We start from the raw sequence: 6,000 nt of genomic DNA on the forward strand, positions 1-6,000 counted from the left end.
CTAAATCATAACTCTTTAAAGAATCCTTGTTGCTCATAAATATTCTCCTACTTTTTCCCCACTGAGCTGAGGAAGGACTCAGAGGGCAAACTACCAGACCTCAGGACAAGGGTGCATGGGTGAACAAGGTCATCACTACCACTTAACATCGGAGGGGAAGGACATTTGTCTATTCACCAGCCCTTCTCTATCTAGCCCTGGTGGAGCTCAGAGGGCAATGAACTAAATTGAGTCCAGGCAGCATGGGTTTTTAGCTGCCACTAGTGACAGACTAGTGTTGGAGACATTATGAAAGAGCATGCCAACCTATGCTCCAGCAACACAATGAAACCGAAGGAAATTTAAACACATATAGATTTCCACCCAGCAAGTTCATGGTGGCATGACTAAGAAGTTTAGAGTCAAAATATTAATTTATGTACCTTATCTGAAAGTTTCAAACTTGAAAAGTCACAAAAATATTTGATATGCTGTACAAACTTTAAAGGGAGTAGACTGATAAAAAGCTGATACACATCTATGTTTATCTTGTCATGCACAAAGCAAAAGGTTATAGTATAATCCTAATTATGGCTTTGTACAAAAGATGCCACAGCATTATCACAAAAGCCACCAGATGTCACTGTTACAGATTATATTTGAGTGTATGCTAATCTGTAAATATGTGAACTTTTTTACTGTTTACAGGCACTCTGAGTTTTAATTTTTCCATCAAGAAAATAATATAATTCAGCTTTCTTAACTTATGTGGACTTTCACTCAGATGATTAAGTTCTCTATTTTTCTTTTATTATTTTTATAGTAATGAAATCTAACTGGGGACTAGGCAAGATTTTCCCACCAGGAGGGTATGAGTTGCTATTGGAAGTCTTTCTTTAAAAGTTTTGACACTGGGCCGGGGATTTGGTTCAGCGGCACTGCCCGCCTGGCAAGTGCGAGGTCCTCAGTTCAAATCCTGTTACCAAAAAAAAAAAAGATTGAATGTACAAATAGGACAACTTCTTGCTTCCCTGAGGTGGATGAGCCTGAAAGTGGACCAGTAATTCCTAATTGATTCCATAGGATCATATATGCAGCAGCCATCCTGATCCATCTGCCTGCGTCTAAAAACTGAGTTGCTCCTCCCAACAAGTGCTGAAGACGGCTGGTTTGGCAGTTAACTGGGTACGTGTTCCGTACTGCACAATGCTCACTGTCCAACAGGTGAGCTCACTGGCAAGTTAATGCATCCGCACACAGTTTTACCTACATCCTGTGCCTTAGATACGGCCATGAGTCCCTTTAAGCAATGGCTTCATGTAGATAAAATTACTGACTAGTCAGTCTTAAGCAAAGTAAAGAATTTCATGAGAATTTCTCTCTCAGAAGCAGAGTAATGAGAAAGATTTTGGAGTATACAGTACTAGGAGATGAGGCGTCCAGTCATTCACACACTCCTAGAGAGGAGAATTTATACCACCACCAACAAACAGAGGTTTATCTTGTGATGGGATGGGATACATTAGGCTCTCGTGGGACCTCAGACGCAGTACCATTTTAAGGACCTGATCTTCAATGTTCAAAAGAGCAGAATTTCTGTTGTTATGTTGCCATAGATTAGCAAAATCTGAATACAAAAGGCAGGGGAAAAGATCAGAAATTTTAGAGAAGTGAAAATGCCCCTACCTGCCGTAGGAACAAGTAATAACAGCCGCGGCACCTGTCTGGTGCGCTATGGCTTTTGGAATGTCGCTCAGCATATGGAGAACTTGGCCTGCTGCTGTGAGCCCAGGGCAAGGGCGAATTATCCAGGTAAAATCATGTTCCTGTGAAATATTTACTCCATGCAGTACCTAACATTCTAGGCCAAGAACTGCTGTGTGAAGAACTGAGACAGTGTCTTGACATTGTTATATGTAATTGCTGTAAGTTTTAATATTAGTTTAAAAAAGCATGAACAGGCTGATGTATGATCATCTTAGAACTGTTATCATGAGGACTGTTGATAAAAGTGCCCCACTCTACCAGTTTCTATTTGAAAAACTAAAGGCAATAAGGAGATGAAAAAATCATCATCCAGATCTTTCCATCTTTTGCTTCTCTGTGAAATCTTCGAGTTTCAAGCCCACTGTGTGTGAATCTCCCCATGATAAAATACTCAGGAACTGAACTAGTTCAGACCACTGTCTTTGGTGTTCACTTCTACCTCCTTGGCTCACAGTCTTTTCACTGTGGGAGAGAAAATATGAGGACAGGGAGTCCGTGAAATCTGGAAAAGGAAAAATCCCTCTGATCTCTATTTGCATTCCCTACCATGCTTTTTGCTGCTGTTTTGTAGAGGGCTAAGTCTCTATGACACAGATCATACCAAATTGGGGAAGATAATGAGAACAGAACACTTTACACACTTGAAATTAAAACATGGGGCTTCCCAGATGCACATCAGCTTCTATCTTATAACACTGCACACAGAGAGTAGGCTCAAGTAACCTCACCCCTTAATAGCCCACTCCTTTCCATTTTTGTCCAAGACATAGTGGACATCAAGCTTCAAACCCCGGTTGTTAGCTTACTTGATACAAAGCATGAAGTCAAATGTGGGTCTCATCACCAAGCCACACTTGTCTCCTCTTCAGGTGTCCTCTGGGCTCTGTGTGCTGTGCTGCTGGTTGTTCTGAGTCATAACACCAGTCTGCACACCTCAGAAGCCTTCACGTCTCCCTGGTCTCTATCTCCACACCCAATTTATTGCCCTTAAATTTATACCCAATTGTAAGTTATGCAAGGAAGAACAAAGAATTGGGAAAATCTTTAAAATATTTCAGCCAGATGTAAGAATGAATATCAAATTATATATATATATATATATATATATATATATATATATATATTTAAGGTAGGATCCCATGTAGTCCAAGCTGACCTCAAATTCACAGTGATCCTCTCATGTGCTGCGATTACAGGCATGCGTCACTACACTGATAATGATATTTTATTTTACTGCACACATTTTCAGGTATATTACATTGCTACAAATTGTCTAGTTTGATTAGCACAATCCAGGCTTTCCTACATGCTCCATGATTCCATTTGCTTTTGTGTTTTGGGGTTTTTTTTGTCTTTTTGAGACAGGGTCTCTCTATGCAGTTCAGGCTGGCCTTGAGCTCACTTTGCAGCCCAGGATAGACCCGAATTCACAATGATCCTCCTGCCTCAGCCTCCCAAGTGCTGGGATTACAGGCATGTGTCACCATGCCTGACTCATGATTCCATTTGTGATGGAATTGCAGCAAGTGCAAAATCTAGTTACATAATTTACAAGTATCACCTTTAACTTACTTTCTAAAGCTTATGTTTACATCATAACTGGCTTAGGTATCGCACTGGTGCAAGGGTCCCTCCCCTCAGCTCTTCGCTATAAATTCCAAGTTTTTCTGTGTGTCAGTAATGTGCTCTGTTGTCATTCTGTGAACCAGGTCTTACTCATAAGTCATGCCAGTGGCTGTAAGAGACTAGTTTTCTTATCTGCCTGTCTGTTATTAATCTCTCAATTTTACTTCTAGGATTGATATGAACTCTGGCAATCCTGAGAAGAAGGGATGGTCCCACAACATCCTGTCTAGCAGTTCGTTGCTACCGGGTGATTGTGTTTTTGACACCAGTTTAGTGAAGGAAGCTGATAAAGGTTCCTCATGAGAAGAGATTGATTGATCCCTTCCAGACCACTCACTAGATTAACCCTCATAGCAAAAAGAGGAATATTTGCCCTCCAGGAATAACCTGCTTATAAATTCAGGACACTGAGTAAGAAAAGAAAGATGAAAATATACACTGAAAATCAGGGGTGCTCATTTCCAAACTGTTGGAACAAATTTAAGATAACTGCTAATATTCTAAGAAAAGAAAAACACCCAGATTTACAAAGAAGGAAGAACAACCAGACCTAAAATCCTGAATGCTGGGCCTCAGGAATGACGTTTTCCTCAGGAATTCCTAACTAATTTCACCTCCTCTCCCATTACGATGGTCACTGGGGTAGCTAGCGGTCTTCTCCCTTAATTCCTCACAACATAGTTTTTTTTTTTTTATTTTAAAGATAAAAGGAGGGAAACATTAACAGACATACAACATTTTACAACATATCACAAGCACAATACAGACAATACAGAGTTCCAAACAAAGTGGTAGGGAATTAACAATGGTGGTTGTATTACATATTGATATCTTCAAAGTGGCTTCTCATGAAAACAGATATAGACATGCAATACTGGTCAACCAAAGACTCATTGACAGTTTCTTTCAGCATAGAAACAGCAGATAGAAGAACAACCATGTTATCTATCCTGTATATACATACATACAAAATTTCTCCTTCTTTCCCTTCTCTTTTCCCACATCCCAGAAGCCCTTTACTCTTCGGTGGTTTCCTATCATTTCACAGTGTCTATCATACCTCCGAGTTTAAATTAACTCTTTCAAGTTTTACACTAGTGACACAATGCGGTGCTTGCACATGTCCTCACAACATAGTTGATCCAATGCTGGATGATTCAAACATGAAGTTACTCAAGGCTAGAAAAGATCTTCAAAGTGAGGTTAAATGGCATGAGATACTTTGCAAAATATAAATTACCCAAATCTGGTTTTGAAGCCTGTATGGAGCAGCTGAGCCTCTGCTGAGCTGGCTGGAGGTCTGCAAACTTCTTGAGACTACAGCAAGGCCAATCCTGCAGGTGTCTGGCCTTGGTGTTCCTCCCTGTTAACTACAGCACAGATTGCTCTGAGAATGTTTCACTTTCAGTGTTCTCAGCAAAACACTGAGACTTTGCACTCTTGGCCCCATCACACACACCCTTTTTACCGTGTATAAAGATGCACTGGGTTATTGCTGCCTGTCCGTCAAAGACGTCAGGTCCTACCTGGTCCCAGCTTTCCCTTTAGTATGTGTCTATTTGTTCTTAATCTCCCATCACCCCTCTCAGGAGCCTGCCGGCTGCATAAATTGAGGCAGAGGCCCCGTGAGTTATATAATAGAGTAACCATTAGGCACAAGTGACTACTAAGCAATTGCAATAGGAATAGCTCAGGTTAAGATGTGTTGAAAGTGTAACCTGCACATAAGGTTTGAAAGGCTCAGTACAAAAAAGAAGTGTAAGTTATCTCATTAATAATTTTATATTAATTACTTATTAAAACATAACAGTTTAGGTATATTAGGTTAAATAAAATATACAATCAAAATTTCTTTCTCTTTTTTTTTTCTTATTTTAAATTTGCAGTTCTGGGGATTGAATTCAGGGCCTCATATGTTAGGCAAGCACACTATTGCTGAGTCATCATACATCCCCAGTCCACATTTTAGTTGATTTTAAAGAGGCTACTACAAAATTCTAAATTGAATGTTACTGGTGTTATACTTCTATTGGATAATTCCATAAAACAATGTTCTAGCAGTATTACAAGCCTGTTGTCAACTTTTAGGAGTATATTGGCTTAATTAGGAATCTTAGATTTAGGCAAACTCAAGGTTATAATCTAGTTGACCACGTAAGAGTGATTTTGCACATATTACATAATCTCTGTGTCTCCAATTCTCCAGCTGCAAAATAGGTAATATAGTGCCCACCTACATTGTGTGGTTACCATGGAGATCAAATGAAACTTATATTGCCCCACACATAAGAATTGTTCAGTTATAATTAGAGTTGCTCATACTCTTACTACCTATTACCAAGGGACTCTGCTTAATGTTCTTAGATTCAGTAAGTCTAGACTTTCAAGTATAGACATCAAGCACACTCAATATTATTCTTCATCTAACTAAATAAATCAGACCTTATTGTGCTAGATATCTCATACCAGTTTTCAAAAGAAACTAGGCTTTAAACTACCATTAGCATACCTCAGAGATCTAGAGAAAACATTGTTTAAATTCATCTGGAACCAGAAGAGACCCAGAATAGCAAAAGCAATCCTGGGCAACAAGGACAAGTCAGGTGGAATCACAATCCCTGACCTGAA

This window comes from Chinchilla lanigera, unplaced genomic scaffold, assembly GCF_000276665.1.
Source record: "Chinchilla lanigera isolate Chin_1 unplaced genomic scaffold, ChiLan1.0 scaffold00004, whole genome shotgun sequence".
NCBI classification, from domain to species: Eukaryota; Metazoa; Chordata; class Mammalia; order Rodentia; family Chinchillidae; genus Chinchilla; species Chinchilla lanigera.